This window comes from Perissodus microlepis, chromosome 1 (assembly GCF_051167445.1).
Source record: "Perissodus microlepis isolate ML-2025 ecotype Zambia chromosome 1, ASM5116744v1, whole genome shotgun sequence".
NCBI lineage: Eukaryota > Metazoa > Chordata > Actinopteri > Cichliformes > Cichlidae > Perissodus > Perissodus microlepis.
The window spans coordinates 30,124,710-30,146,283 of record NC_140461.1 but is presented as its reverse complement, the minus strand read 5'-3'; the positions used below and the strand labels follow the sequence as shown (position 1 = coordinate 30,146,283).

At 39.7% G+C, this 21,574-nt stretch overlaps 1 protein-coding gene across 1 annotated transcript in view; it reads right to left on the bottom strand.

The window, feature by feature from the left end:
* tspan4a (tetraspanin 4a) overlaps positions 1-21,574 on the bottom strand; it is a 180,528-nt gene extending 158,954 nt beyond the window's left edge. The window contains exon 1 of the mRNA XM_084945561.1: positions 21,478-21,574. The gene's annotated coding sequence lies outside the window, so the exon portion shown is untranslated. The remainder of the gene's footprint in view (positions 1-21,477) is intronic.

Here is a 21,574-nt window from a genome sequence, read left to right as displayed (position 1 = left end):
ATTCAGCAGGCTAGTCTATTTTGTTGAAATTTCTTTGCAGCATCACACAATGGTTCTCAGTAGTTTGTGTGGCCCCCACGTGCTTGTATGCTTGCCTGTCAGCGTTGGGGCTCCTAATAAGATGATGGATGGTGTCCCTGGGGATCTCCAACCAGATCTGGACCCGGGCATCACTGAATTCCTGAACAGTCTGAGGTGCGGCCTGGACTGAAACATAATGTCCCAGAGGTATTTTATTGGATTTAGGTGAAACGAGAGTGGGGGCCAGGCATTATCATGCACCAGGAGACACCCAGGACCCACTGCACCAGCGTAGGGTCTGACAGTGGGTCCAAAAATTTCATCCCAATACCTAATAGCAGTCAGGTTGACACTGTCTGGCCTGTAGAAGTTTGTGTGTCTTTCCATGGATATGCCTCCCCAGACCATTATTAATAAGACGCAGTCACAGACCAGTCAGACCAGACAATGTTAGAGGAAGCATAACATTCTCCACGGCTTCTCCAGACCCTTCCACATCTGTCACGTGTGTTCAGGGTGTTCAGCATAGGATGCCAATAGTGGATCTGTCAGTTCTGGTATTCTATGGCAAATTATAATCAGGCTCCACGGTGCTGGGCAGTGAGCACATGGCCCACTAGAGGATGTCAGGTCCTCACACCACCCTCATGAAGTCAATTTCTGATTGTTTGGTCAGAGACATCTACATCAGTGACCTGCTGGAGGTTCTTTAGTAGCTTTGGCAGTGCTCAGATTGTTCCTCCTTCCAGAAAGGAGCAGATATCAGTCCAGCTGATGTGTTAAGGACCTTCAATAGCTGTCCAGCTCTCCCACAGTAACTGACTGCCATTGAAATCTCCTCCATGCATTTAAGACTGTGCTGGGAGACACAGCAAACCTACTGGCAATGGCACATTTTGATGTGTCATCCTTGAGGAGTTGGACTACCTGTGCAACCTCTCTAGGGTTCAAGTATCACCTCATGCTTACAGCAGTGACACTTACTCTAGAGAAATGCAAAACTAGTGAAAAGAAACAGTCAGAAAAGTTGAGGGAAAAAATGTGAGTGGCCTCCACCTGCAAGATCATTCCTGTTTTGGTTGTCTCATTGTTGCCCCTCTAGTGCACCTGTTGTTAATTTTCATTAACAGGAAAACAACTGAAACTGATGAACAACCCCCTCTGCTACTTGACTGACCATGTCAACAGTCTTGATGCTACTAAAAAGTGTTCTATAAATCTATTAAGTTTATACACATATGAAAACATTATATTTCAAACAAATCCATAGTGTCACCTTTGTTTTTTTATCCAAACCCGCATTCAGATAGAGATATCTGTCCTCTCTCGGTATTATGAGTATCACATCAAAACACATGCACACAAAAAAAGTGTTTGGTGGAAATCTCAATGTTAGTAATTTCATCAGGCGAGTGTTCAGACAGGTGGCTGTGTGTAGGCAGATCGGCTTGATCCAGGAGACAGTGAGCACCAGAGAGATAAACAGTGATAAAGTCCCCGGAGCAGACATGAAACAACTTGGATCAAGCCACATCTTTGTGCAGGTGTGTATTTGCATTGCCGTGTGTGTTAGTTAGCTTCGCATATTCTGAAAGACCTTAATCTGCTTTGCTAGTGTTTCAACTAGACACCATCATATGTGATATATGATGTGAATAGAGATACTTTAGATGGGTAATTAGAAATTAAAAAGAAAAGTGTGGCAGGGGTATATAGCAGGAGAACCAATGACTTCCATACTTCCAATGACTTTTATTCTATACTCAAGAGTCGCTTAACACCCGTTACCTAACTCGACCTTCATTTTGATGTGAACTGTACGGACACCATGCTACTGCATGGAGACACACGAACAAATGCCAAAATAAAACTTCCTGCTGCAACAGAAAGCACCATATTTTGCCACAATTACACACACACAGGCTCACAATGTGAAACAATACCAGCCACACTGTCACAGCTGGTAAATAGAGTACAATAAAACTTGCTGCAGTCCTGAGGGCACCCAGACATGGCCTTATCTAACCTGACAGGCTGTGAGGAGCTGAGCTGGTAGTGTCCAGAAATGTTAAAATCATGTATCTTTGTGTATTTTTTTGTTTGAAAGTACTACACTATGTTCCAAAGGACTCGTTTACCCTTGTCTGTTATGCAAGGTGCAGCTACCTTTTGCAAGTTTTAGTTATAAAAGACAAGGCTGAAGTGCATTTACTACCACCAGGAGAGCCGCAATTCAATAACTACAAAATGATGACAAAGGTTTTTTTTATCCTTTGAGCTGCAGTGTTTTGTAGGGCTGCGGGGAAAAAAGGTCCAAAACTGTAGACCTGAAAAGTTCACAGTAAAAGTATCATAGGGAGTTTTCATGCTGCCAAAGTAGAAATTGCTTATCTTTTTGTTGTTGTTGTTTTTGTATTTTGCTTTTAGACAATGAACCTCTTAATCACCAAAGTGGGGTGAAGAGAACTAGAAAAGACATAAATAGTTGAGTATTTGCAGCTGACCATACGCTTACAGCTACCACATACCTGTTTGACATATGTCGAACCTTTAAAATTTGTTTCAGAGTCATGGGTATTAAAAAATGTCATATAACATGTGAGAACAGGTGAGATCGCTTGGCCAAAGTGGCGGAAGAAGGGTAGTAGACTGATGCTGTCGAGTGTAGCAGGTGATTTATTTACAAACATTGTGGCCAAAAATGATTTACAAAAATCAATTTTAAAATGTCAACTTGGTGCAAATAACCATAACTGAACATAAACCAACCAAAATTAATGTCAAGTGCACTCAGCTATACTGACCTGGTCCTGAACAACTGAGTTCTTCTGTTTAAATACTCTCAAGCTATCCAAACAAAATCATCTCCAATGGAATAAGTAAGACTAAATATTACAATCACCCACTGATTGATCCTGCTTTATACCAGCAACAAAAACAAACTAGAGCAGACAAAACCCTACATTTGACTTTTATAAAATACAACAGTTTTCTTCCCCCTCTTCACCAGGTCCCTTCCTGTGACATCAACAAACAGAGTGTTATAAATACAGGAAGTGAGGCAGCGCTTCCTCCTTTTGCTCTTGGAACAGACACGGTGAAATGCACAAATTAACATTTCTAAACAATAAATAATATATTGACTTAACACAACTTGTCAGCGTTGATTTAAACCAAGATGTTATATTGAGTAATGTGTAAGAGTCTGTTTTAAATTAGAGAAATTAGAACTGATGAAAATTCACCTGTTGGATTTTGGCTGGGGATCCCTCTGTAGGCCCACAACTGTTTTATAATAAGCTGGGAAAAAATTGATACACTCCTTAGAGCATTGTTTCCCATGCACTGATATATTTGTGCCAGTAAGCCTTAATATCTGCACTGACAGCCACATATTGATTTTCTATTTTTGCTTTCACTATTGAAAATGAGTAAAATCTTATTTCACTGCAGGGTTGCACATTCACTCTCACGCACGCACACACCCAAACAAATTGGAAATAAACCCAGCTGTGAATAGCTCCTCCTCCCTGTGAACACTGTATGAATCAAAATATGAATGTGAGATGGAGGAAGGGTTGTTGTTGGCATTCCCCTGCAGAGAAGACAGCCGCCTGAATTTCTGAAGCATTTTTACACCTCTACACCAATTGTTCGAGAATCACTGCACTCCAGTTTAACTGTGATTTTACATCAGCACTGTGAAACTCAGACTCAATTCTTTAAACAACTTATTAGCAAACAGGGTAGCAAGTGGTGTACTGGCAATCAAACATATGGGAACAATTCCCATGGGCAGCTGAATAAGTGGCCTGAAGACCTGAAAATCAAAAATCCACAAAGGTTTTGGTTCTTTCCTCTATGGATGTTTTTTGGAACTAGAGGTGACTAGCAAGACATTTAAAAAAAACATATCGCAATCCTTTTAGTTATTGGGAACATAATTTGCAAAATTAGCATGATGATGAGCTGCTGAGAACAAAAGTGTTTACTAAAGTCATAGATCAAGGGTGTATCATCTTTTTATACACACACACACACACACACACACACACGCACAAAGTAAACTGTAAGACCCAACAATAACAGAGAGAAACCCCCAGGGTGACAGTGGAAAGGAAAAACTCCCTTTTAACAGGAAGAAACCTCTAGCAGACTCAGGGAGGGGTAGCCGTTTGCCATGACTGGTTGGGACTGAGGAGAGGAAGATGGGACAAAAAACATACTGTGGAAGAGAGTCAGAGATTAATAATAACTACTTATTAAATGCAGAGTGGTGTATAAACACATTATGAGTGAAAAATCGGGATGTTAATCGAGAGCCCGTTCTTGGTCTACTTGCCTATTGATTCCATTTATAGGTTACACTTACACTTGCGCTACAAGCGCTTCAGCTGATTTCCCTTCATGTGTCAGAGGAGGAAAACAGCGGTGCAGACTACAGCATGGATATCGACATTACTTTTATTCTTTATGGACACAAGGATGAGAGTGCGATGGTAAAGTGCAAACTGCATCCAGGATAGAATCAGCTGCATCATGCTGCTAACGCAATCTATGCTCTTCGCAAACTTTTGCACAGACAGCATGCTAACGGTAAGCTAGCCAACAACCCAAAGTAATGTTAAAGCGGCGTGAATGCCGACCTCAGCCCTGCAGGCAGACCCTGAGTTTTAACAGGTAACAAACTGATGAGGAGTCAGCCTGGAGCCTCTGTTTCTACCTGTTCATCTTCTAAAGTATAATCACCACGGCGATCACTTTGAAGTCTCCTTGTGTTGTTTTTTTTCTCTGCTTTGTGTTTTTGGCGTTTGTGTTAATACCTAAACACTAAGAGAAAGATCATATTCATCTACTCATTCGGACAGGGATTTGTGTTGGTGTGTGACTGCAGCCTCGGGTTTACATTGTTAAACTGCAATTATTACAGTTTGTTTCAAGTTATTTTATGGAGAAATACAAAAGTATTGTAACAAGTAGTATAATGAATTACTTTCTCCTGGGAGTAATCAAGTACCGTACTGCATTACTTTTAAGAAAAGTGTTCTGTTTAATACATTACATTTTTCAGTATGAACCCCAACACTGATCACAACAAAGAGAGGAAATACCTCCAACATGCACAAAACTTTGACCACACAGCATGCAATTAATTTGACCAAAGGTAATCTCTTTGATATGCTGCTTACTGCTGGTGGTCTCTGTCAAAGCAGAGAACATGAGAGCCCAATGACAATCAATGAGAGAATCAATAAGGAATCAAACTGATAAGTGAATGGATAATGGAATTGCAAAATTCTTATCAATTTTCATTCCTAGTGAAGAAGAAACGCTCATCATCATGGGAAGCCCTCAACAGCCTAGGTCTATTGCAGCATAACTAAGGGAGGATTCAGGGTCGCCTGATCCAGCCCTAACGATATGCTTTGTAAAGAAAAAAAAGAAGACAATTTTAAGCCTAATTTTAAAAGTAGAGATTGTTAATTGTTTATAATTAACCCTCACCAACCTGATCTCTGACCACCCTGACGGCTTCAACCAGCGCAAGTGACAAAGCAGCAAGGGAAGACCAGTGAAACTGTATGTGTGGCTAATCAAGAGAGAGATGTAGAGCGGTAAAGTGAAATAGTGGATCTGCATATATTGCTGGAGGCCTAAGCATTCCCTCTTGTCCCTCCTTCTTTGCTGAATGCAAATTAGCATCTTCCCATCCTTGTCCAGCATTGCTGCTTCTTGTCTGCTGCCTTTTTTCCCCTGACCTCTTGTCTGCTACATTACCTGACTGTGCCAGTGCCCAAGCCCCTTCCTTACTCAGCCTGCACCTGCAATCAACCACCTGCTTTAACAGCTAAGCTGTTTATCAGAGAGGTGTGAGTTCATGTGAGCAGCTTGCCAATGTGTCCTTTTTTTTTCTGTGATCATTTGTCTGTGCTCATTTGTTTGTTCTGATTTAAAGGTGTTGCAGAGGTACCCTGATTCTGGGTGAACTCTTAACTACTTAGCCAATTAGCCACTCGTAACCACGTGTACATTTTGTATAGTAGTTTCTATGTCTTCACTGAGCCTGTAGACTGTCCTGGGGATTACATTACATCTTCCACACACACACTTAGAGAATCTGTTTGGTAAACAAGAGCAGGTTCCTTGTTGATTATCTCCCTCTGATAGAGTAGGCAGGAGGCCTCAAATAACTGTTAAGTTAGGTGTTGGTTGTATTTATTCTGTTCTTATAGTCAGTGAGTGCTACTCATTCTTTACTATTGCTTGTAAAGACAACAAAATCTGCACCACGCCAACTTTGCAGACCCTTGCGCACTTACTAATGCATGAAGCGCAAGAGCATATGCGTCCATGAACCCAGGACTCGGGGGGATGCAGAGCCCTTATGGTACAAAACCTGATTTCAAATTTCCTGTGTGGTGCCACACCAGTTTACACTTTACAAGAAAGGCCCGCAGAAGGCAAAATTGAGCAAAGGTTGAATTCCCCGGAATGACAGAAAGCATTTTTCTTTGTAGTGAGACCTTTGCCTGGTTTTCACTGTACAGGGGAGACGTGTTTTAGAGTCACGTAGCTTGTTCTAAGTAGCAGATATTTGTGAGCAACACGGCACATGTCTTGTGTCTTAAAACCGTACAAAAAAAGACTGATCCTTTACTTTTCTAGCTACCTCCTATCCACAAAGGTTGAGTTGCTTTAATAACAACTTATCAGAAGCTCGTGGTTTCTGGAACACCTTAAAAACTGGGTATTCTGAAGTGTTCCTTCAAGGGTGCAGGAGTCCTCTGAAACCAATGAAGTCATTAACTGAGCATTTGTTATGTGTTAGGCTGAAGTGGTTTATTGTGAATTCAAGCTACAGAGAGGTGGGCATCTTGCTTTAATTAAAGGAAGAAAGAAAAGATCCATCTTATAGATTGTTTGTACTACATTTCTTATTTTATATCAATAAGTCCTTCAACAGACAGCGCAAAGAGAAAATTGAAAGCAGAGCAAAGTTTTGAAAACCACACACTTTTTACATAAAATGTCTTCTAAACAAGCAAAAAATAGATTTTCTTTTCAAACACTGATTAACAGAGACCAAATTTGTGAGAGCTTTGTTACAGGAGATTAGCAGTAAGGCCTTGTTGTGTATTAAGAGCAGTCTTCAGCAAAATCTAAAATCCTTTTTCCCAGTTGCTTAGTTTGATGTATCTTGACAAATGTAATGTGTAAGATTTGCTGTGTGCTGTATCCAGTATAGCACACTGTAGCTAGTTTATATAAATGTATTGTTATTTTATATTGTTGTATGTATTATTTACAAATCCAATGAAAAGACCGAAACCAACCAGTATCATTCCATCTCTCAGCAATTTACAACACTAACCCGATTGGGGTCTTTTTTGTGACTACTAAAACATGTATATTATATAAAGCTGGTCTTAAAAACAACCGGTTTAAGTGATATTTTAGAGCAGCTTTTTTTTTTTTTTAGAAAATGCAGCTGAAACACTAGTATATCAGTTCAGCAGAGTTCAGTGTATGCTGTAGTGCTGGTGCTGGATGTGAGACAGACAGTCACTTAAACCTGCTAAATGTATGATCATTAAGGTGCATGTCAACCAGCGCAAAAATGGGGCAGTTCTGACATTAGTGGAGGGGTGTGTGTGTGTGTGTGTGTGTGTGTGTGTGTGTGTGTGTGTGTGTGTGTGTGTGTATATATATCATACTAGGGGTGCAACAATACTCGTATCGATATTGAACCGTTCGATACAGTGCTTTCGGTTCGGTACGCATATGTATCAAACAATACAAAATTTTTAATTTATTTTATCAACTTTCCTTCTGATGATGCTGTCTGTGTTGAGAGCTCAGTGGATCTGCGCTCGACAGTGCAGCCTAGGCAGAGTAGTCGAACGCAGATTCACTGAGCGCAGAGCAAGCTGGCAAGACAGAAGTTAAGCTCTCGTTGCAACATGGCAAATTGAACCTCCCCCACCCTAATTCAGATCTGGCCTTTGGAACTATTTTGGTTTTCATGTGACGTATGACCCTGAAGGTAAGCGCGTCATGGACAAAAGTAAAACAGTATGTTGGATGTGCCACGCAATGCTCAATTACATTGGTGGGAACTAGTGCTTTAGCGCAGTTAGCTCGTTAACGTGTTGGCCGTCCAGCCCCACGCACGGGGCGATCCGTGGTAGCTCGTTAACGGAGATTTGCCGTGTTGTGGCGTTAACGTCATTTCAACGAGATTAACGCTGACAGCACTAGTGGGAACACAACGAATATGACTGCACATTTACTCCGACATCATCCTAGTGCAAAGACAAGTGGAAGCAGACAAAAACAACAAGCACGCATGCTACAAACTTTACCCGAGTCATTTAGACAGCAGTTAGCACATGAGTCTCCTTATGGGGACCTGATATGTTTAATATGCTGCTGAGAGTATAGCCCAGAAGAAGCGTATAGTATAGCTTTTATTTTGGAAAGAGCCATTTCTCTGTAATAAACTCTCTTTTCCAAAGATGAGTGATTCCTCAATCAGATAGATTTATTTTTTTATTACTTTGTTGTTTCACCAACATTAAATTTAAAAACTGTACTTTTGAGTTAAAATATATATTTATAATTTTAATAAATGACAAATTAAAAAGGCATGAACTTTTTTTTGTATCGAAAAAATATTGAACCGTGACACCAAAGTATCGAACCGAATCGTGAATTTTGTGTATCGTTGCACCCCTAATAAAAAAAAAAAATATATATATATATATATATATATATATATATATATATATATATATATATATATATATATATATATGTATGTATGTATGTATGTATGTATGTATGTATGTATGTATGTATGTATGTATGTATGTATGTATGTATGTATGTATGTGTGTGTGTGTGTGTGTGTGTGTGCCTGAAATATAGCCAAATCTTTGCATAACTGGCTTTTTTTGCCTTCTTTTCCCTTCTGTTAATCATATGATGACTCATCATGATCCATGCAGTGACAGACTGCTTGTTGGGAGCACTGGGACAGTTCCTGTTGGCCTGAGGGCTGTTTTGGCCCGCTTGAGAAGCAATATCATAGGAAGCAGCAAAAAGATGACGGAGCTCAAGTCCAAGTCCACCCATCAGATGCAGCTCTGTCACCCCTATAAATCACCTGCTCTTGTCACACTGAACCTGCACTCTCACTCACAAGGCAGGAAATGTCTGCCTGCTTCTGTACACGTAACGATAGACGAGTGTCTTAATGGATAGTTAAAGGAAAGGTGGAGGGGAGGGAGAGAGATGCAGACACAAACACACAGCTGCCTTACAGCTACTAGTATTAAACTGTTTACCTGTTCTTTTTGTATATCACACCTTTTGTAGTATACAAAACGTTTGTTGTTGTTTTCATTTCTCTACTTGATACCCAATAATGACTTTAATGACTTTACATACATTTTGGCTATACAGCCTGCTGTCTGTCGGTGTGCTTACAGTCAAAATCATAGCCTGAAATATTGTTTCAGTTCTGGATTCATCTATTTTCTTAACCGCTTAGGTCGCCAGAGGGCTGGAGCCTATCCCAGCTGTCATGGGACAACAGCTATTTTGTGACTCTTTGCAGGTGCCCAAACCTGCAGGTGAGAAAACACTGGTGAGAAATAAGCTGGTACATGTCAGTCTTAGTAATAAAGAATATTTTCTTCTTCTTTCAAAGAAGAAAATAAAGAATATTTTCTTCTGTAAGGGCAAAAGTGAAAACAGATACTCTGATGATATTTCTTTTTCTATCCTTGGACTGTTTCATAAACATAATTAATACATTTCATTCAGTCTACCTATCTAAACACCCCAAGCATGAAGACAGGCAAGTAACTGAGCTCTGTCCTTGCACTGCTCGATCACTTGGTGGCTCATTTAACCCCCAGTGGCCAACTTAAAAACTGCAAGTTGGCACTTTAGTCGCTCCAGTTTATCAGGGGGTAAAAGAAGTTATTACATCACATTAAATGCACCTGACTGCCCTGTGTTAACACCCCCACCTAAACAGAAAGGACCATCGACTCATATTTTTATAAGCAGCTGTTCACACATAGCCCCTTTTTAATCATTATTTATCCTTCTGTGATTATTATAGTGTGCTTTAAAGGTTGTTTGAACCACAGCAATTTAGGTGTAAAAATAAAATAAAAATCAACCCTGAACCGGCCCCGTAGCGCACGAGCTGGATGGACAGGAAGAGGAGAAATATTCTGAAGCTTTCCTGTCAGAAAGCAGTGCTTCCCTGAGAGTTACTGAGACACTGTCAACACAACTCTTCTAACTTCTCTGTAAAGTATCCTCCACCGGAGGAAGCAAACATAAGGTAACGTATTCCTCCTGACTTCCTACAGCTTTGTTTCCATGGTAACTAATCCGCAGGCTGTGGCAGTAAAGGAGTACCTTGTGAACTTCTCAATGAGAACAAGTCACTGTGGACTGAGGAGCGTTAGACTGTGAATGTTAATTATATTACAGACCCAGATAGGAACACAACAAATAAGAGCAAACTGAGGCATTTTGTCCGTTGTCGCTTTTTGTTGTGTGCGTGCGTCTTCCTCTGCTCTAAAGTTTTTTTTTTTAAAGGAAACATTTGAGGTCCTTTTGTCTCACGAAAGCAACAAAAACAATAGCATTCTTGCATCCGCATGAAAATATTACTGAACAGTGTTCGCTCTGCTCACACACATGACAAGAGACATTGCTTTGTAGTCATTTTGTGTCCTTTTGTGGTCATTTTAAATGCCTTATGGTTGTTGGCATTGTTTACTAGACAAATCTAAGTGTTGTTTGGCCGTTGAGTTTGTTTTGCACTTGTATGTAGACATTTTGCATGTCCTTGTAGTTGTTTCTTCATCTTTTTATAGCCACTCTGTGTCTTTTCTTGGTCATCTTTTCATCTTTCGGAGGTCATTTTGCATGCGTTTGTAATATTTTTATTGATAACCTACATAAAGAGATGCAAATAAATGCTCTTGGCAGGGGGCCCTAAGTGTACGCATAGTCCCTGCGCCCAGCAGGATAGCTCAGTAACCTATTTATGTCTGTAAGATGATAAACAAAGCATGGATATGTGTGAGCTGTGTGTGGGCGGGCTTGACCAGGATGCAGCGGCGTTTACAAAGAACGGCATAATCAAAACAACAAAGGTCCCTACATGAGGGCTAATTACAGTGCAGGGAAAATTATTGCTGAATGAGGCTAATGGTGTGTGACATTAGCCACTGTGAGCTGATTGGGGATATAATTACGCAAATCATCCAAAAACAGCATGAAAACAAGATATTCAGTCAGCATTCTCAATATGACACTTCTTTAAAAAAAGACACAAGCGACATCCAAAAATTAGTACTATTCAGGAGAAAAACAGATACCGTAGTTACAGCAGTTACGCTAAATGCCCGACTATTACCCCAGGTTTAGTCGGGCATTTAGGTTTGTCTATGGAGTTGTCTTTTATATCCAATCATGCAGAATTGGTTTCTACACTAAACAGAAGAGCCAAACTATTCACACTGCACTCAAAACACGTTTTATTGCGAGTATAAGTTTGTGATTCAAATGCAAAAAGTGACGTTTGAAGATCAAAAAGAGAAAATTATGTCTTAACTGAATCTACGTTTTTGTTCATGCAAATATATTTTTAATATCTGCATTTTGGTCAGAATGTATTCTTTAATATTTTGATCAGTTTAAAAAAGAAAGCCAAACACTGACAAAATAATAAGAATTGATATGAACACTAGTTCCTGCATTATGTTCTTGCTGTTACTATGATAGATGTGAAACATACCTCCTTCATTAAGTAACTGCAGATGTTGCCCAGCTGTCATTCTGATCAACACTGTCCAATAAAGACTCTTTCAGTGGAGGTTGTGCCCAGGAGATTCATCTCAACAATGAGCGAAACCTTTGGATTCACATTTTAATCATAAATTTAGATTACATGCAGTGAAATATTGTTTGAGTGCAGTCCAAAGTCTCACTCTCCGTTCCACATTGATTGCAAGTTCTGTCTGGTTATGAAATGATACACTAACTGCACACAATCTGGACTTTCTTACTAACGAGGGCAGTGTAAAGCAGCTCCAGAGAGTTTTCTTCCCCGAAAAACACATAACCCATAATTAATGTCAGTGAATCGTTTCTTTTTACTTTAGAGTTGTTTACAGTTAAATCTGGGTACATCCATCCACGTTCTCTTAAATGTCTTTTCTGGGACTTCAATTAACTTGTCGACTTGCGTGCATTACAAATGACTGGACAGCATACTGTACATGGCGTCAGAGACGACAGTAAAACTGAACATTAAAAGCTAAAGTTTGAAAGTGCACAGCAGGCTGCTTCATTAGGACATAGAAAACTACAACTACACAGTTTCTTCTCAGTGTTGACCATCAAAACAAACTGAGAAACCAAGAAAAATGGAGCAGGGGACAGATCAGGAACACAAACAGAAGCACAGAGTTGCTTTGATGAGAAAATCTTCAGAAATGGACAACAAACTGTTTATTTCACATATTTCACAGAAAAAAAGAAGCATATCATGGTAGCGTGGACACTGCGAAACATAACAGGCAGAAGTGTTAAAAAAATAACATGAATTTAAAGTGTATTAACGCAATAATCAAGGTAAACTTTATAATGTAACATCATCCCTGTGTGCATGTAATCAATTCCACAACATAAAGCAAAGCTTAAAAAAATGTGCATATAACTCACATATATCCATGTCCTTCATAAGGGCCTCTAAAAGACCTAAAAGCACCTCAAATTTCATTAAAGATAAAAGACTGTCAATAATTTACTGAATTTTACTTGCATGAGGGCAGCGCTGTGATTAGCACTGTTGCATCATAATGCACCACAGCAAGACCTGAGTTCGACTCCATGATCTAAGTTTGCATGTCCTCCAACTGTTTGTCTGAGTTTCTTCCAGGTATTCCGACTTCCTCCCAGGTTTGAGTGTGAATGATTGTCTGTCTCTCTTTGTTAACCCTGTATGAGGCCGGCGCCTGTCCAGGGCTTTCCCACCTGTTGCCCTATGGTAGCTGGGATAGGCTCCAGTGCCCCCACGACCCTGATCAGGATAAGTGGAAGTGGATGGATGGATGAGAAACATGAGCATAACACTGATATTGATATTGATATATATATATATATATATATATACACACACACACACACACACACAGGGTGGCTAAGGCTACAATGTAGCTTTCCCATCACCAGTGTGTGAATGTGTGTGTGAATGGGTGGATGACTGGATGTGTAAAGCGCTTTGGGGTCCTTAGGGACTAGTAAAGCGCTATACAAATACAGACCATTTACCATTTATTGCCTTGTATGATAGTTGTTTTCAGTGGATATAGTATATAATGCAACAAATGCTTTGATTTCGAAAACTCTAGTTAAACAATGAAATTTTTGTGATTATTTTGTTGATCTGCCTTATTTGAAACCAAAACACAGCACATCAGCACAAACGCCTCATACCAGCTTTGAAGCACGGTAGGGGAGGGGTGATGATTTAGGCTCGTTTTGCCATCACAGGCCTGTACACTTTGCAGTCATTGAGTCTAACCTTAAGTCCTCTTCATACTGGAGCTGAAGGTGGTTGTACATTTGGCTTGAATACTTCTTTTGTTATATTTATCATTTTTCAGTCAACTGTTCTATTTTTATACATCTTATTGTATATATATTTTTAACATTGTGTACATACAATATATCTGTAATTTTAAAACTGACTTTTTTATTATTAATGCCTACTCAATTTCATTTCTCCTTGTTTCATTTTTTTATTGTCAAGAACCATCATCAAATACTGTACTATTAAAAAACAATACAAATTTAAATTTTGATTCATTTGCAAAATTAAATACCTACTATACTTAATCTCTGTTGAAAAAACTTTACCTTCTAATACAATGCTGCACTATAATTACTTCCCTAACTATGCCTGCCTGCTGTTTGTGCCATAAAGGCTCCCAGTCACTACCCTGATTGAAAATGGTGTTGCCAGAGCAAGATATAATCCACATTTTCCAACATGTTTTGGCATCATTTGGGGACGTTGTCATTATGATGCATATCTCTATTTACAAGCTATTCATTTGAGAGCAACTGGAAAACAGTTACCTGGAAAGAAAGCCAATGAGAGAGAAGAGAGTGAACCAAAAATTGGACATTTGGGTGCTGGACAATAATAGCAAAAATGCTCTAAAGAGGTCAGGGAACATGCAGAACTTAATGATCATTCTTTTAGACTTTGTATTATTATATTGCACATAGTCACAGTTATGAAAAAGACCCCATATGGCTATATGACTGCTGCAACCCTAACTTGGATAAGTGTTTGAAAAACTCATTCAAACTCATCTGAATTTTTTACTAGATACTCCTATGGTACCAGTTTGAAACCCCTACATCACCTCTTCACAAAGTTGGGTGTCCACATCTGCTCGGCTGGGTTATGACAACACACAGTTTGTCATTTTTGTTGTCAGCAAAATTAGCAGCAAAAAGACTAAAACAATCTCTCAAATTCCAAGAAAGTTGGATTATTAGTTATCACGGTTAGTTATTGCTAAGTTATTGCCTGAAATGTGGTCAAAAACCTCCCCTTTCTGTTCCTGAGTTGTGGGACAAAAATAACCTCCAGAAGAGGGTTTTAGCCGGAAATTACTACATCACCATGATGTCCGACCCTTTGCCTATAAAATGTCATTATTTCATCATTTTATTCTGTTAGACAAGTCTGTGAAATTTTGTCGTATGAATTCTTGAATTATGCCCAAAAACTCATTTTTGAGAGGTCACAGTGTCTCTAAGTAGACAAGCATGCCAGATGTAATGAAATTCCCTTCAGGCATCCAAAACCATGGCAAGTACAAGAATGAGACAGTCTGCTGGACGGACAGAAAATACCTCTAACGGTTGTCACCACTGCAGAGTAATCAAATGTAATGAAGCTGCTTTAAAGGTAAAATGGTATTTGTTGCTTATGTACAGTGCCTGTACACAAAACAATATTTAATCACCAAGCACCTGATTACTTCGCCAATCATAAGACCAAATCAAAGTGAGTGGTTAATAATTTCTCGGACCAAGCTTTTTTAACATTTCACATTAGCAGCTTCTTTATTTTTCATGTATCTTCATCAGATCAAGACAGTGTGTTTGACAACAGCAAACTTTTATGCTGGTAACTGATAAAACTGTAATAGGCTACAGCTCTGCTCTTGAAAAGTGCATGGGACCCAGTCGTAAAGCAAAGTAGAGAAGCTTCAGCATGAGAACGTCTAAGTGCTTGAGTGGCTGACAAAAAACGCAGACACACACACACTTGAATGAATCCCTATCAAAGTCTGTAGTGCTTTGAAGATAGCTGTTCACACAGGCTCCCTATTGAGCTTTAAAGAAACGTCACATTTTGAACTGGTAAAAAGAAAAAAAAAAAAACAGATGTGACAAGTAAACAAGGGCATCTAAGAAGAGTTGATGCTATAATTTATAAACCACAATTTGTGTTAAATGTTTAAAAAAAAAACTAGGGGAGGCACAAAATTAAAGCTGTGTTCAGTTTTTCATTATAACCTCCTCTGTGTCGACTGTCAACAACAAATTCCACTTCCTTTGTATTCAGTCTGACACGCTGCAGGATGTCATGGGGTTTGAAAACTTTCTGAAGGATTTTACTTCTACTTTTAGAAGACAGATAATCTCTATTTTAAAGTCATGGAAATTGATTTTCACTCTGAAGCTATAGAATGATCCACGTCTGGGGAGCCAACTTCAACAAAGTTAGACTAAATGTATTAAGATCAGCAACCACGAGTGGCTGCCAGAAATTAATGTAAATGAGAGGCATGCTCTTACCGAGACCTTTGCTCAATTCATATTAGGAAACGGAGCTGGTGGAGAGAAAGCTTTGCGAGAATCTTTGAATAAGGACATGGGAGCATGAGGGACGTCTACATGTTGAAGAATTGAAAATTACACCCTATGTAAAGATTAGTCTACAGTTGCACCACCAAGAATGCTAAAAAGATTCAGCTATATACAGAGCGTAAATTCTTGCTGCTATTTTTATCCTGTAAAAGGAAAGGCAAGCCATTTAAACAGAAAAATAGAATGTATGGCTGGGCATGTCGGGGTAAATGGAGTAAATTACGGTGGACAGAGGGAGATGAAGGGTGTGCGGAAAGGAGATAACATCAAGAAAAGCAGCGTGGGGGAAAGAAAACAGCCTTGTATTTTTTCTGTGTTAAACTGGGCGTGAGACCGGGAGTTAGCAGCACTGAAAAAGTGCGTTATGGTTTGTGGTTTTCACTCAGCGCTAACATCTCAGTAGAGCTCTCAATAAGGAGGAACAGACAAAATAGACCCTTCAGAATGTAAGAGGCCATGCTGGTGCCTCACAGCCGGAGAGGACAGGCAGGGAAAAAAGAAAACAACTACCAAGTGGGACGTCGAGTGCGAGCTGTTAACTGAAAATTATTGTCATTGTGACAACGGCTGTCAAACACACTCTGCCTCAATTTCCTTTTCTTATTGTTGACAGCAAACTTAAACAAATTCAATCCATCCAGCAGCAGTCCCACCACTTGTAATACTTCTGTTGTTGTACAGATAATGTAAATGAAAGTGCCTTAGATATGCTGGTGGACATTGTTTCCTTTGGGAACTGCCTAAGTCTGCCTTATGTTCCCTGTTTTCATGCTAATCTGACCTAAGAGCTGCTTACTAGTTTTTTAGTTAGCATATAGATAACTTCTCTTGCAAAACATGAGCTGCTGCTTTAAGAAAAGTTTATATACTGTGTGATGTGGACCTTTTACACAATGCTCTTATATTTAACATTCAGTTAAAGTAAAATAAATAAATAAATAAGAGCCTACTGGTTTATTGATGACATCCATTTTTCACTTATAAATCCAGACTCATGGCCCAGTATCTATTACAGAGGAGATTTTCAATCATCTCTGAGACATACAGTCCCCCATCCAACAACTCCATATCACAACATCAATAACACAAAAAATGAAAGCACACAGGAAGGACAAAAGTAGCAGAAGTAGCTTCAAGCACTTTCAACACTCTGTTTACCTCTAGGCTTACTGCTGGTTTGTATAGCTATATTATGACTTTTGTCTTCTCCACAGAAAGTAACAAAGTTAAAGAACCAACAACACCTCAAACATGAACAAGAGTGGCACATATTGGCTGCTGTTCGACACACTTTTAACAAATGACACAAGGAGTAATACCGCTAGGCTACAAATTCAGCACCATGCCAGGACTGTAAGCATTACGTACAATGGATGCTGTTTTTTTATCTTGCAATAACATAAATGCAACATAAGTTGAAACATGGTTTTGCTATGCTTCACCTTGATTTACCCAAGACGTCCCATTTTTTCTTCTGATATCAAGCAACATCTTGTTTCCTTGCAGGAGAAAGATTATAACCAGACACTCAAGAAACACCTTGCACGTTACCTATATTCAGCATAATACTGAGTATTTAGTGCTTTGCTTCTTGGCTTTTTTCTTTTTGCGGGGCTGGAGAAAAGTGTTCTATAAGAACACAGAGCTGAAAACTGCAGGAATAAAATATACTAGGGGAACAAAGCTGGAGAGCACCAGCTGAAATCTGGGAAAAAAGAAAAGAAAAGCTGTAGTGAAGGAACATAAAACTGAGGGAAAATTGGTAGAGTGAATTTAGAACAGAGCAGCACACACATGCACACACACAGAGAGCTGCAGGCGGCAGTACAATGCAGCCTTGTTACATACACCTTCAGTACAGCCAGTGTTCAGGGCAATTATCCAGGGAGCAGCCACACCTAAGCCCACAAGTCGATCACAGAGCTAGAGTTGGGCAAACATCACCAACTGTGACTATTAAAGAAAGTGCTCAGCACCTCCTCTCCCAAACACATTTTCACAGCTCCAGTCGGAGCTAGGTGCCATGTGCGCCGTAAAGCAGTGAGGGAAATGCAGACAGAGAGAAATGTCAGATTGAAAATTCTAAATGGAGAGAGCACCTTTGGTCTTGGACACTTTTTGCAGGCTAAACATAAACAGTTGGGTGGCAGCTGCCAACTGTCCAGAGCCATCAGTTCATCAGTTTAGCCATGCTGGAGCTGATGGAATGTGTGAGGACACACTGGGAAAAGGAAGCTGCTTCCTTCGTTTAACTGTGTGCACATCCTGGAATATAATATGGTAGTCTGACTGACTGTCACTGTGAGATGGGTAAAAGCAGGAGATTCCATGAGCAGCAGTCGGCTGCATAAAGAATGTAAGCATAACTTTTTTTTTCCTTTTTTCTAAAAGGGAAAAAGTGCCCAAAACATGCCGATAGATTTACTGATTGCTCAGTGTAATTTACTGAGGTTCTGTTTAATATGTGTATGTTTGTTCTAAAGTTTGTCTTATCTCTTGTTTTTGTTACCACATTTACAAACTTGAATTATGCATTTTGGCAATCAGCCTGATGTGATTCATATTATACTCATTATTTTCATTAACACTGAAAAAAAACGCACCCTCACTGGCCACTTTGTTACGTACTCCAATTCGACTGCTCATTGAAGCAAACACCTAATCAGCCAATCACATGGCAGCAACTCAGTCATTTAGGCATGTTGACATGGTCAACATGCCTATGAAGGTCTGAATCAAGCATCAGAATGAGGAAGAAAGGTGGTGAAAAGGTGGCACCATTGTTGATGCCAGGTGGGCTCATCTGATTGTTTCATAAACTGCTTACCTTCTTAGATTTTCTCACACAATCTCTGTAGAGTGAATGATCGGAAAAAGAGAAAATATCCAGTGAGCTGCGACAGAAGCTACAATTCAAACAAGCTCGCAGAAGTTGGACAATAGAAGATTGGTAAAATATTTGCTGGTCTGATGCATCTCAACATCTACAGCATTCAGATGGTAGGGTCAGAATTTGGCATAAACCATGTAAGAGCATGGATCTATCCTGCTTTGTATCAACTGTTTAGGCTGGTGGTCGTGTAATGATGTGGGGAACAATGTATTGGCACACTTTAAGTCGCTTAGTACCAACTGAGCATCGTTTAAACACCACAGCTTATCTAAGCACTATTGCTGACCATCTCCATCCCTTTTTGACCACAGTGTACCATCTTCTGATAGCTGCTTCCAGCAGGATATGTCAAAGCTCAAATCATCTCAAACTGGTTTCATGAACATGAAAATGAATTCACTGTAGTCAAATGGCCTCCACAGTCACCAGATTTCAGTCCAATAGACCTTTGAGATGTGTACAGGAGAGTGTCAACCTGGTACTGGAAACAAGTATCTAATTAAGTGGGTAGTGAGTGCAGTGTTTGCATTTTGGATTTAAGTTATGTGCTGGAATGATTATCAGAAAAGGACAGGACAAAAGCACCACATTAGCTTCTTCACAATATTGTCAGGGACGGCTATGTGGCAGCAGAGTAGGACCAAAATGCAGGACTCGAAAATGAAGCTGTTGAACAAGGCTTCGTGTGATCTGTGTTTTGGCGAAGGAATTGGCTGGAAAGATTCAGCACATTCAAAGGGCTTCATCACACCATCACTAGTGCTAAACTTACATTAACAAAACACATAATACGAAAATAACTCAGGTGAGGAAAAACCAGGAACTAGACTATAAGAAGGAAACTGAACACAACAAAGAACAGAGGGAGACTCAGACAATATGACACACCAAGTAATTAAGGGGGTGGGAAACACCAGGGAGCACAGCTGAACAGAATCTGACTGACGAAACAAGAAGAAGCCAAGCAGAACATAAAAGATACTATTGAGACAGAGGTAGCACAAGAAATGAAAACTAAATATCACATACCCTAATGTTTCCACAGACTGGAAAAAAGGGAAACTCAGTCATGGGGAAATAATATTCTACTGAAAGGACGAGATATAGAGCTAGAACATAAATCATATCTCTAAACCCAAAGGAATAAATCGTGAGCTCACAGAAAGCTTGACCATGGCAGATACAGCCATGCTTTAGGTCAGTTTGTGCTGCTTTTGAACAGCATTATGTTGCATTTTGTGTTTCTAATATTCCATCCTCGGCATTTATATCAGTTTGGAGAAATAACTGAAAAGCCAGTCAATGTCAACGAACTGCAGCCTCCGAGCGAGCGCACAGTATGCATGAACACTTGGTCAATTCATTTTGAATATGATAGCCTTCGTGAAGGTAACATTGCTGTTTACAGAGGTGTACCTACTGGAATAACTGGCAGCTGCATGGGTGCATATTACAGTGTTTAATCTGTTTTAAAAAAAAAAAAGATGTGGGCAGTAGTTTAAAGGTCTGCATAACACTAACTAGCAACTCCAAAAGGAAGAAAATGAGCTTCAGATCCATGTTTGTTTAGCACAGCAGCTCTATAAAGAGTGGGAGTTTTTTCTAGCACAGATTTTTCCTATTTAAAAGTCTTATAGCTGCATTGGATTGTGGTCACAACAACAGTGTGGCATCTGTTTGTGCGCATACAACTGCTTTTCTCGCTCTATAATAATGTTTATTTACATGTGTGACTTTTTGGCACAAAATGTATATGTTTTTTTCCAACAGTAAGAATAACACAAGATGGGCCCAGAGGTACAAGACCATCTCCTGTTTTAGACTAGATTTCCAGAAGCAATTTAACTCAATCTCAGTTGAGATTAATGTTTAATGTGCCACATGAATACTGGGGCAGCTTCATATGGGAGGATTTAAGACCTCTGCTAACCTAACATAAGGGCTGTATTGTATGGCAGAGAATTCCTCTGCACTTTGCCAGACCAGCCACAACTTTGAGAAGTTAGCGAGGCCTTAAGTTCCTGTAACCCCACATGGAGAAAAAAAGGAAAACTAATGGGAGGGGATAGCTTCAGGAATGGTTGGTATTTCGAAATGTTGTTCTTCTCCACAAGTTTATTTTTGTCTCTTTTATCGAGGCCCAGGAAACCCTTTCTCTGCCAATCAGAGAGCTTCATCCCCAAACATCCCCACATTTCCACAGTCACAACATACAGGAGAGCTAGTATGGACAGTGGCTCACAAGTATTAAAAACAGACAGGCCAGTGTTAGAAAGAGGGCTTTTTTTTCCTTATTGGTGATGAGTGAGCTCAAGTATGATTAATCTAATCCCACCTTTAAGTAAACGGAGTGCAACGTTCATTAAACAATTCACACAAGATAAACGGCACCAGGATACGGTTATCACCTCTAATTAGACAACCTCAGCCCATGAAAGCTTCATATTTATCAACGTTAAATCTCTGTAACAAGGTCACTGACATCTCTGTTGGAGCTAGAAAATCGACGGAACATAGAAAGTAGCAGAGAAGTTAGAAGTAAGAGCCTAATAGTTATGACAAGAAAAGTGACTTACCGCTCACTTCTCTCACGGCTGTCTCTCTTCTTTACTCAGTCTATGACAAAACTTCTCAAGTCGGTCCCTTAACCACACTCGGTCTCGCCCTCTCTCC